Below are 12,507 nucleotides of genomic sequence, written 5' to 3'. Positions count from 1 at the left end.
AGGACGCTAATAGGGCGATAATTGGACTTTGATGTTTCTTCCTCTTTCTTGTAGACAGGTGTAATGTTACGGCAGAGTTTTCATTGCCCAGGCCAAGTTGTCAGTGCTATCATGACTGCCATGTTCATGTAATTATTACTCACGGGACTTTTGTTTTGATGGGTTGCGATGGCCGCAACTGTGCTGTTCCGCTGTGTCCTTCGTATACAGTAGTATATTTGACGAGAATCGCAACGGAATTCTATTGATTTGTGCGAAATTTACTTCCACTGGCTTATTTTGTGACGCACGGCATAATAATTGCCTCCTTGAGAACTAGTCATTTGTGATTGGTTAACGTAAAAATTGCGCGCTTGGGAACAGCTAAGTTTCAAGGCAGTGTTCTTCAATTGTCAATCAGAACTTTGGACGTGCGAAAGAAAATTACGAGGTGCGAAGAATTTAAGAATAAGGCCCTAATTACCGCTCGGTTTAGTCAGGGCATGGTAAAGGCCCAGTAATACGGGCAAGATTTTTGCGCGCAACTTGTCGCGCAACAATGTTGCGTTGCAAGTTGAGATGGTTTATTGCGCGTATCACCACCTTCTTGCGCAACAAATTTTTATGTTGCAAAAAGTCGACCTAGGTTTTACTTTTTGCAACATGAAAATTTGTCACGCAAGGTGGTAATACGCGAAACAAACCATCTCAACTTGCAACGCAACACTGTTGCTCGACAAGTTGCGCGAAAAATGTTGCCCGTATTACCATCTGGTATTACTGGTCCTTAAGTCGTAATTGCGACTTGCCGAGACATACAAGAACTTTAGCATTGATTCTCAGTTCAGTAAGCTGATCGTTCGCAATGTCAAAGCGCTCGAGTCTTATGCGTCACTAAAACATTCGCGTCTCATTCATTTTCAATTCTCACCAATTCAATGCTTCCGATCGACACCCTGCAATTCATAGGCAGAAAACACTTTGGAACTTATTAAAGAGGTTTTGACGCTAAGAAGATCTCGTGCATAAACTTATGGTTATTGATTTAGGGAGTCTTAAATGTGCGCGCTCTGGTTAAATATCTCTGAACAATGCTTCATTAGGCAAAACGACATGCTCTTGCTTCCGAGGAAGGAGTTTTAAATTCTGTTCGAAGTTTTCCAGGGAGTCGAGAGCATCCATTACGCCAGGGGTTCGGTATAACTTTTAGAAATCATCATTTTGATAACACTTCTAGTCATTGTGTACATATGAAATTTTTCTTAGTTTAGATAATCAACTTCAAAAGCCCTAGTGTACCTACAACCTCGGTCATAAGTAGTTGTAACACCTCTCTTGAATAGCACGTAACTCGCATCCAAGCTATTGATAACGCAGCTCTCCTCCTCCCTCCCTTCAATGTTGCGTTTACCGGTTAGTTTTTGCACTGGAATCCATAAACATCAACATTGAAAGAGGAAGGGGCGAAAAATTTTCTTTCAGTGCTACAACACTTGTGACTGAGACTGCAGGTCGCTTAGCTCTTTTTTCGAGAAAAATATCCATGTGAATATTAATGAGACAACATTTTCATACGAACACCGGGTTAAACTTCTGCATTTTCGAGCGCAACTTGATTGAACTTATCCACGATCAACAGCTTAGAAAAATGTGTAGAATGGGTGTTCAATATTTCTTTTTTAAAAGCCCGAGTGTACCTAAGTGATAACTGTACTTTAAAGAAAATTTTGGCGAGAAGCAGTCGATGTAACCCCCTTTTCGGCCATTTTCTTTATTCTTTCGCGCCTTTTCACGCATGAGTTTTCAAATTTAGCGATACATAAGATCCCGGATATGTCGCGCAATTCTGCGCGATGCATCGTTCTTTGGGAGACTATTGTAGCTGCTTGGCGACGGACGAAAGGACAACTTGAAGGTAGGATTCGAACCTATGACCTCCGTAACTCCGATTGGATACTCTACTCATGGAGCTACGAAACCTCCTAGAGAGATAGGCCCTTTATCTGTTTACTGAATGGAGAGTGTGTCTCGCTGGTCTGCGGCCGAGCTCTACAAAGTCATGTGATCACAAATTTGCAGGAGTAGGACAGGAATCAAGACCTGATGTAGATTCAAAGCGGTTGATTAATTAATAGTTCACCACGCAACGAAGTTTTTCGATCGTCCTCGGTGCAACTGTGTTCCGAAAGTCGACTTTTTCCGACTGCACAGTGAATAGGCGAGGTTCTGAAGAAACAGTGTAGTACTGCGTAGGTAAATCAACCACTAATTGCCATTGCGAACTCAGTGACGTTTCAAGAGAAAATAGAGGAATTCGATTCAACATAGATAGGTAGGAGTCATGTTTTGAACTGAAGATATCTTTTCTGTGTTTCCGAAGATGAGCTCGCTAACAGTTGTCTGCGCAGCGGGTTCTTTTGACTGGAACTAGGTCAGGGCTTATAAAAGTTTGTAAACGTTTCAATCCTTAAACGCCTAATTCTGTTCTAAGACGTCTCCAAGGTCTGGAAGTCGAGGTGTAAATTGAACATCTAATAGGATGCAATGTTTGAAGATCTCTTTTCTGTGTTTGCGAAGTTAAGCTTGCTAACACTGGCAATTGTTTCAAGTGCACAGCTAGGTCGTTTTACCAAAACTGATGTCAAGATGTTTACATGACAAAATTGGGCTGTAGTCGCGTCCTGTATAAGCTAACAGAGACCTTAAGATACCCCCGAAATGGGTGTATGGGTAATGGGTAGCGCCATGGGTTTTTTAATCATTTTGCGATGACGTCATCGATCTTACCGGTAGACCCAATTAGAAGAAAATATGTAGAAGAAATACGACCAGCTACAGAGAACACATTATGGAGAAACGAGTAACGTTTTATCATCGGCGTACTTTCCAAACAGAGAGCATTCCTAAGGAAGAATTTTGGATGTATTTGATAGACTTTATTAAACAATTCACTAAACTTATTTCTGAGGAAAAAGAACAAACCTTGCCGCCGCGGCCACCATGTTGGTAAACAATCGTAACCAATCCCCACGCGTTAACTCTGCCAATGAATATTTTACGTGTACGGGTATTTTACCCGTACCGGTATACGGATGAGGCGAAGGAGCTACGCCATGCTGATGAGACCTAGCAAAGCCGAAACAGCTGTCCATGGCTGCTAATTGACTGGGTGAAATAATTGTGCGCATGCGTGATGTGTTGGCCACACCTGGTTGGTGTGAGCGTGTGCCACCTTTTTTCGTTGAAAATTCAGGGCGTCATGATCTGTGGTTTGTGGTATTGTCTCACGTCTTCTAAATTTTCATCAAGTTGAACAAAGAGACAAAGCTTTCGAACACAGATTTATAACAGGCTTGAAATATTCAACCAAATGCCCAAAATCGATCACGACAGACTCGATAATCAATCTCGACCCCAGAGCTCTTCTCTTGCCTGAAGGAGAGAAAAGCTCTGGAGAACCCTGAAACCGTCAAAGTGTCTTCTCATTGGTTTTCGTGAAGAACAATCAAAAACGTCTCTAATTGGTGCATTCATGTTAGCACGAGGAGTGAGCAGGCGCAGAAAGGTTCAACGAGCCAATTTTTGGCTACAAGAACCCCACGGCGCATGTTCTCCTAAACGAGGCTGACTCGATAATAAAACAAGGATCGACAGACTCGGTAATCAATCTTGGATCGACAGACTAGATCCTAAGCCAGGAATCACCATGAAGTCACTGATGTGAATGTTGTCATGTCACTGTTTTGCACTTTTTTAGACTTTTTTATGGCTTTGCCCTTCAACCTCGTTCCCAGGGCTTTTCCGCTAGGTTTGCGGAGAAGGGGGAATCAATCATCAATTGCCGACATTCGCCGAGCAATAACTTTGGAACTTAACGGTTCAGGCAGGTACAGCATAACTACCATCCCTCGGTTGGAAAACACGTTGTCAGAACATTTTTACAGAATATTGATCTTTACGGCGTTAATCAAAGAAGACGTAGAAGACTTGAACGAAGTAGAAACCCAGGACCCAACGGGGCGTGGCACATTGACGGATATGACGAGCTAGCTTCTTATGGATTTCATATAAGTGGTTGCATTGATGGCTATTCCAGAAGGATTATGTTTCTGCAGGTTGCAACTACAAATCATGATCCTGCGGTCATTGCATATTATTACTTACGCTGTGTAAAGCAGATACAAGGATGTCCAAGACTAGTTCAAACTGACTGTGGGACCGAAAATGTGGTAGTTGCTGAAATACAGGGAGTTTTTTGCATTAATGCTTCTCGTCCTTTTGATGGTCCCAACAGCCATCGATACGGCAGTTCACCGTCCAACCAACGCATCGAAGCATGGTGGTCTTATTACAGAAAACAAAACAGTGGCTGGTGGATTGATTTTTTTAAAGATTTGGCAGCTTCAGGGAATTTTGAACCTGGTAATTTGATTCATACTTGCTGTCTCCAATTCTGTTTCATGGCTTTACTTCAGGAAGAATTAGACAAAGTGGCCACTGAATGGAACCGCCATCGAATTAGGCAGAGCAGAATTGGGGAGGGCCCCCTGGGGCTTCTCAACAGCTCCATGGTTACGAGTAACGCTGTGGGGATGGGGTAAGTGTTGTACATGAAATGACTGTACCTCATCGTGTGGAGTTAATTTGAACTCGGACCTAAGCTCCGGGACCTTTCACATGATCACCAGCCGTTAACTCAGTTCATCAGCTATCGTGGAATCGAAAGCAGAAAATGCTCATTTCCAGCCAAGTGCGTGGGGATTTTTGACGACGAATTATTCACCGAGGTTCGCAAATGATGTGGCTTTAGCTTTGCGTGAAAAAATCGCGGCTGGGATGGATTTTCGAGGCGCAGACCGCCTCTGAGCTGACTACTGTCGAAATCTTAGAGTGCAGCCTTGACTTCGTCTTAGAACATTGAAAACACGGAATTCCCGAAACGGTAAAATAAGCGCAAAATGCACAAGAATACACCAGAGGTGAGTCATTTTCATTCCTTTTATTGAATGAACGTTAAATTGAGCGCTTTTTAGGCTTCATAATTGACGGTATTTTATTTCCCATACAAAGTCTTATAACGCGTTTAAATTCTCAACGGCTGCCTGTAACGCAAAACCGCTTGCACTCAATTATTACACGCTCTCTAATGACGCGAACTTGGGCTGCCTATGCTAAATTTAGCGTGATTCCTATTCGCTGGCTATTGACAGTTGACTCTGAAATGGCTTTTTTTCCTTTTCCATTCGCTCGCTGAGGGTGTGCTTGTTTTCTTTTAAAACTCAAGCGGTTCAACAAAAAATAATTGAAATTTCACTGGAAAAACCGATGTCGCACTCATCGCTTCGTGATTCATGTGATATCGGTTTTTATTTACCGTGGAATTCACTAGTTAGGCAATGAATTTTTCTATAGAAGAAAGCAAAGAAAATGCTTTAATTATTATAGCAGCAACAGAAACATAAAACGCGGACAATTCGAAACCTTTTATTTTCACAAACCTACAGGCAGTAAGAATAAACAACCAGGGAGCTCCGCTGTTAGGCTTGGCTAAATCCATATTAGTGTTTAGGCATGGCGGCCGGAAACCATTGGAAACATCTGGAGTTTACTTTGGTCCTTTCAAAGCATTTTTTCTCTATACTTAACTTGAAAACATTCGCATAGACACTTATCTTAAGATATTGGTTATTCAGAACTCGAAAACACAAGGCGAATCGGTATTTTCGTGTACGTGCCATGTTTCTCAGAAGCAATCCAGATGTCACGCATTGTGTTCGAACTGCTCCATTTTCTAAAAAAAGCATGCTACCGAGCTGAAAACAGGCCAGCAGATATTTCTTCAAAATGTCTTTTACCTACCCGATGAAGTTAAAAAATTTTAATTTTAGTTTTTCTGACGTCACGTGAAAACCAAGAATAATCAGCGTTCGCGGCTCGAGTGAGATCTGGGGAAGAGATCGGTGAGACAAACAAATAATCATGGCGACTAGTGCAAAGGTCGCAATCCCCTAGTCAACGCGACAGCTGCAGGCTCAGCAAATGAACCATACAAAAGGTCAGTACACGATTTCTGTTAAAAATCCGAAAGGCCTCCGACTTTTGTAGCGTATTCAAAAAGCGAAAAACTTGGATGCGACATACGTATACATTTACGGATCACGAGCGGGTCTCCGAAGAAGAAGCATGTCAGCTTACTAACTCCCATCGTCTTCACTGGAAGCACACGTTTAAAGAGGAATGTTTAAGGGTAAACTGCCCTATTTTCCATTTCATTTTCTGTGTACAGCAAGTATTTTGAGTATAGGTTCTCTTTGCTATGCAAAGTACTGTTGCGTATTCTGATTAGCACTTTGATGGATTGCAGGTCTCTTGGGTTTGACTTTGTACACATAGCAGCTCAGTCATTGCTTCAAGGGCCGCCCAACGAGCAAGGTAAGCCGCAAGCTTTTGAAAGACATTTATAGGCTCCTCGTAATGTATAAAGACTGTCTAAAAGAGATATTTTTATCACCTAGAAGAATTTGATCTGTTCGGATATCTTACATGAGAATTGAAGTCTCCGAAAATTTTAGGGAATGATATCTTCATTTTAGAAATTGCTAGCTGAAATGTATTTTCCGCTGGTATTCCAAGTAATTAGTTGCGTTTGGTTCATCTCACACCTGCCGCACCCACTATTGTGCATACTGTTTTTCATGTATGTCAGGAATGGCCAGTTATTAGTATTTATACCCTCCGCTGTCTCTTGAGTACCATTCACGCATGCGGTTCCATACAGTTTATTCATCTTTCTGCTTTCAGCCCCCCCCCTCCCCACCTCCCGTTTGCTACAGGTTTCGCCATTGCCTTTATCTTTTAGGCCGTAGAGACGCTTCTGGCGACTTCTTCCGCTGTTTCAAATGCGGCAAATTTGGACACTGGGCTAAGGACTGCCGATCCTTGTCCTGGCCGGGAAGTTACCACCCCTTTAGCTACAATTCTTTCCCTGGATTCTCCTACAACAAGCCAACCTCAGGCTAATCAGCTCAACCAAAGCAATGATGATGCCTTGGCGCAGGTACATCAATTTACACAGAATTTCGAACTTGAAAGCGGACATTCATCGCGTGTTAAGGGTAATCTGAAGAATAACTTAGTTTTCTGGAGATCTATAGGTACTCCGGATTTCATTTTGTCTATTATTGAAAATGGTTACAGATTGCCATTCATTAGTTTTCCGTTGGCCGTAAAACTGAAAAATAATAAGTCGGCTCGAATTTATGCTGATTTTGTGGATCAAGCTGTCCTTGAGCTTCTAATTCACACCGGGTGCGTATGGTTAATGAGCAGCCTTTTGTTGTGAATCCTTTGTCAGTTTCTGTACAACCATGCGGTAAGAAGAGGTTAATTCTCGATTTGCGCCATGTCAATAAGTCATTAATTAAGCAAAGTGTTAAGTATGAGGACTGGAAAATTGCTATGTCTTATTTTGTGAAGGACGGGTACATGTTTTCCTTCGATTTAAAAAGTGGTTATCATCATGTTGACATTGCACAAGAGCACCAAACTTTTCTGGGGTTTTCATGGCGTGCGCCCGATTCCATTAACGAAATATTTTATGTTTTTACTGTGCTCCCGTTCGGTCTGTCCTCTGCCCCTTGGGTTTTCACGAAGGTTTTGAAGCCTTTAGAAAAGTATTAGAGAGTACAGGGTCTTTGTATAGCCATCTTCTTGGATGATGGTTGGGCGATTGTTCAGGATAGAGAAAGTTGTCGCATTAAGGCCGGGGCTGTAAGGGCGGATTTGTGCAACGCAGGTTTTGTTGTCAATGAAGATAAATCGGTATGGGAACCCACCCAAGTATTGGACTGGCTGGGTATTACCTGGAATGCTGCATTAGGTACTTTGAAAATTGTGGAAAGGAGAATTGTTAAGTTTCCGCGAGAGAGTTGTCCTCCTTCACAGGTCAAATTATCTCTACCGGGCCTGTAGTTGGTAACATTGGCAGGATAATGACCAGACATTGTGTCTTGTCCACCTTGTGCAGGGATAATTGGGATTCTATATCCCTTCTCGACGATTACTGCAAGGAAGAACTGTATTTTTGGAAGGAAAATATGGTTAATATCAACACTAGGTATTGCTTTGTAAGTAAGGTGCCAAGTTATTTTGTGTATTCTGACGCCAGTGCCACCGGAGGTGGAGCAATTATTGATTTTAACAATGATTTTGTGTGCCACAAAATGTGGTCAGAGAACGAGAGAGGTCAAAGTTCAACGTGGAGAGAACTGTCTGTTATTGAATTTTCTTTGCGATCATTTGCCTCAGTGTTGGAAGGATCACATGTTAAGTGGTTTACGGATAGCCAGGTAGCTGCTAAGATTGTTGAAGTGGGCAGCATGAAATTAGGTTTGCACAAAATGGCCAGAAGGATTTTTGATATTTGTATCCGATCGGGAATTCATTTAGAAGTACAGTGGATCCCTCGCACTTCAAATCAACAAGCTGATTATATAAGTCGTTTAATTGATACTGATGACTGGCAAATTACTGAAGAATTTTTTCTTTTTCTTGATGCCTTGTGGGGTCTGCATAGTGTAGATTGCTTTGCAAATTATTATAACCACAAGATCCCCAGGTATTTCTCGAAGTTCGGAATCCCAATTCCTTGGGTGTTGATTTTTTCTTTCAGTCTCTTCGAGGGGAAAATTGCTTAGTCGTCCCTCCAGTTGGTATCATCCCACGCGTATTACATTATCTTAAATCTCAGCAGGCCGTTGGTACGCTCGTTGTACCTCTTTGGCCTTTGTTTCATTTCTGGCCTTTAATTGCACACAAGTATAGTCGTTATCTTGTGGCTCACACTATTCATATCGGGAATGAGGTTCTTACCCACGGAAAAAATTTTAATTCGCTCTTGGGGTTTGATCTTTTCACAGGAAATATTATTGCCTTTAGACTAAAATTTACCGATTAATTTATTGGGCGGTGTGTCTACTAGCCTATGTTTTTTCAGTTGTTGGCACTGGCCAAACCAGTATGCTGTTTATTTGTAAGGCACTGGCCTAATTTTTGGTCTGTCATTTCATATGGTGCTGTCGTAATAGGAGTATAGTTGATTTATGTGGCACTGGCCTAATCAATGGTTGTTGATCTACGCGGCACTGGCCCATACGATCATTTAACGTTTTACGTGGCACTGGCCTCATCAATGTCGGATTTTTGTACGGTTATTAAAGGATGTTCTGTCTTTCTTTTGTTCTTCTAGTATGTATGTTTTGTTCTTGTCTTTACAGATTATGCTATCAAGTAATTCTTGGAAAGGCTTTCAACAGTTTTCTTCAATCAACGTTTATGAAGTGCTAAATGTTATGTTGAAGTCCAGGGCGGATTCGACCACTAAAGCTTACGTTCGTGTTATCAGAACGTTCTTGGACTGGTCTAAAAGTAGACAGTTCAACATGCAGTTACCTTTTCCTCTTAGTGTTGTTTATCTATATTTGTTTGAAGTTCAGCAGTCTTCCGCTTCTAGTTCCTCAGTAATTTTAGCCCATGCCGCCCTTAAATGGTTACATTCTTTTGTCCCTAGTTTGGATCGTAATCCTTTAGATAGTGAATTTTGCAGAAATGTCATCGAATCTGCTAAACGCCAGAAGTCACAGCCAGTTATGAAAAAGAAGCCCATTTCAACAAAAATTATAAGGCCTATTTTAGATATTCATACCAGGAAAGATGCTAATTTAAAGAATCTCCGTATTGCTGCGTTGTGATCTTTAGCCTTCGCAGAGTTTTTTCGTTACGGCGAATTATGCAATATCGTTCCGGAGCATATCGAATTTCATGGCGAATATATAAGAATTTTTGTGCCTCGTAGTAAGACAGATGTTTATATGGAAGGGAATTTCGTCTATATTAGTGCATCTGGATCTAAGTACTGTCCTGTTGGTGTTTTACGACGTTATTTAGATTTATCTGGTATTGACTTAAACAGTCCTCTCCCTTTATTTAGACCACTTGTTTTTCACCGTAGTACTTCTAGCTATACCCTGAGGAGCGGAAAGATTTCTTATACTACCTGTAAAGATATCTTGAGGGATACCTTAAGTCAGCTGGGCTACAACCCTAATGATTATGGTCTTCATAGTTTAAGATCCGGTGGCATTACAGCTGCCGTACGACATAGTAGGAATTCGATTCCAGAAAGACTTCTTAAAATTCATGGTAGGTGGAAATCTGATTCTGCCAAGGATATGTATGTTGAAGAAAGCCTTGAAAACAGGTTGCATGTAACTAAGTCATCATCATCATGGTATCCCTCGAAAGCGAGTAAGATTGTCTATTCAACCTCTAGTCTTGTGCACCCGTTGGTGACTAAAGAGTCCAATTCTAGAGTGGCACGCTTTGCCACAGGCGGGGCAGATGTAGGAGGCCTGCTGCGACAAAGCAGGGGCAGCTTCACGTTCTTTACAGCGTTGGCGTTTTTCCTCCGCTTTCTGACGCCGCTCTTTCTCAAATAGCGCCACGCTCTCCCGGACTGCATGTCTCCATCTGGGTCTGTCACATGCCAGATCTTCCCAGGTCGTCAGACCAATGTGGCACACCTTAAAATGTGCTTTGAGATTGTCCTTGAAACGCTTCCGCTGCCCCCCTTGTGCTCTGGTGTCAGAACCCAACTCTCCGAAGAGGATCTGCTTGGGGAGGCGCGAGTCCATCAACCTGACAACATGACCCGTCCAACGCAGTTGATTTTCGATTATCATGGCCTCGATACTGGTGCATTGTGCTTCGTCAAGGACGCTGGAATTTGTCCGTCGATCCTGCCAGGTCACACCCAGGATGCGTGTCAGGCAGCGCTGATGGTACTTTTCCAGGACGTTAAGGTGTCTCCTATAGGTCGTCCAGGTCTCCGAGCCATAAAGGAGGAACAGAAGCACGACAGCCTTGTACACAAGGAGTTTGGTGTCTTTCCTCAGACTCCTCTCCGCAAACACTCTCTCCCGAAGCCTTCCAAAGGCACAACTTGCAGCCTTAAGGCGATGAAGGGTCTCCGCCTCGATGTCAGCTTTTGTTGAGAGGACACTGCCAAGATATGGGAAGGTCTGGACATTCTTTAGTGTGGACCCGCTGATACTCATGGGAGAGGGCGAGGGATGCTGGCCTGGGGCAGGTTGGAAGAGGACTTCTGTCTTTTTTACGTTCACCGAGAGACCGAGGCTCTCGTAGGCGAGCGTAAACGCATCCAGAATTGCCTGAAGTTGACGCTCTGAGGTGGCGCAGACGCAGTTGTCATCCGCATACTGGAGCTCAATCAGTGAAGTGGTGGAGGTCTTTGACCGTGCCTTCAGCCTTCGCAGATTAAACAGCCCTCCGTACATTAGATATATGATCTCTACACCGTCAGGTAATCTGTCTTGGATCAGGTGAAAGATGGCTGAGATGAAGATGGAAAAGAGGGTTGGTGCGATGACACATCCTTGCTTCACGCCAGTCCGTACCTCGAAGGCCTCGCCACCAGTGCCGCCTAGAACCCTGGCGGACATGCCGTCATGAAGGAGTCTCAAGATAGAAATGAACTTCTCCGGGCAGCCGTATTTAGCCAGGATTCTCCATAGCGCTTCTCGATTGATAGAGTCGAACGCTTTTGTGAGATCAATAAAAGCCATATATAATGGCTGACGCTGCTCCCGACATTTTTCTTGCAACTGCCGGGCAGTGAAGATCATGTCAGTTGTTCCTCTATTTGGGCGGAAGCCACATTGAGACTCTGGCAGGAAGCCATCGGCATGCGGAACTAGACGGTTGGCAAGGATTCGAGCGATAATCTTCCCGGCAGTGGCAAGAAGGGAAATGCCACGGTAGTTTCCACAGTCAGCTTTGTCTCCTTTTTTAAAGATCTTAACAATCTCGGCGTCCTGGAGGACAAGTAACTGTAACTAAGTATTTAGGTTTGTAACGTATTATCGAGCGTAGATTAGTTTCTGCATATAGTAGTATCTTAAGAGTTGTATAAAAAAAAAAAAAAAAAAAGAGCAATAACAGTTTCTTTTTGTAATTTCTATCTTATAATAAACTGTTTTGGATCCGTTTGCGCATCCTACCATATTTCTGGTGGTATTTGTTTGTATTTGTTTGTATTACGGGTATTTAAGGGTAAAATGATTTACGTTCGTTTGAGCGAAGCGAATTAGAACGTAACGTTACCTTCTAAGAAGTTCCAACCGAACCATTTTCTCATCCGAAACTGCTAGGTGACGTTTTTAAGTGCCAAAAATTGCAAAAAATACCCCTTTCGGAAACGTAAGGAACTATTTTTCTCTGTTTGCGAATCTTTTAGGCGATGTTTTAGTAAAGAAATCTGTAGCTGTTTGGCAAAGTAGAACCGAAATTCTTAGAATAGTTTGACTCTTCCGAACACATATTTCACCAAAGGTGATCGTTGGGTGCCCCTGATTCCTTGCGCTTGAGGAGGGTCAACAATGTGCTTTAGCTCTCTGTGTGCAATCATTTCCAGTGGGATCACCGCTTCGGTACCTTTGTTACTTGCTGTGG

The sequence above is a fragment of the Montipora capricornis genome, chromosome 10 (genome assembly GCF_036669925.1).
Source record: "Montipora capricornis isolate CH-2021 chromosome 10, ASM3666992v2, whole genome shotgun sequence".
In the NCBI taxonomy this organism is placed as follows: Eukaryota; Metazoa; Cnidaria; class Anthozoa; order Scleractinia; family Acroporidae; genus Montipora; species Montipora capricornis.
Note: the sequence above shows the minus strand (reverse complement) of the source record.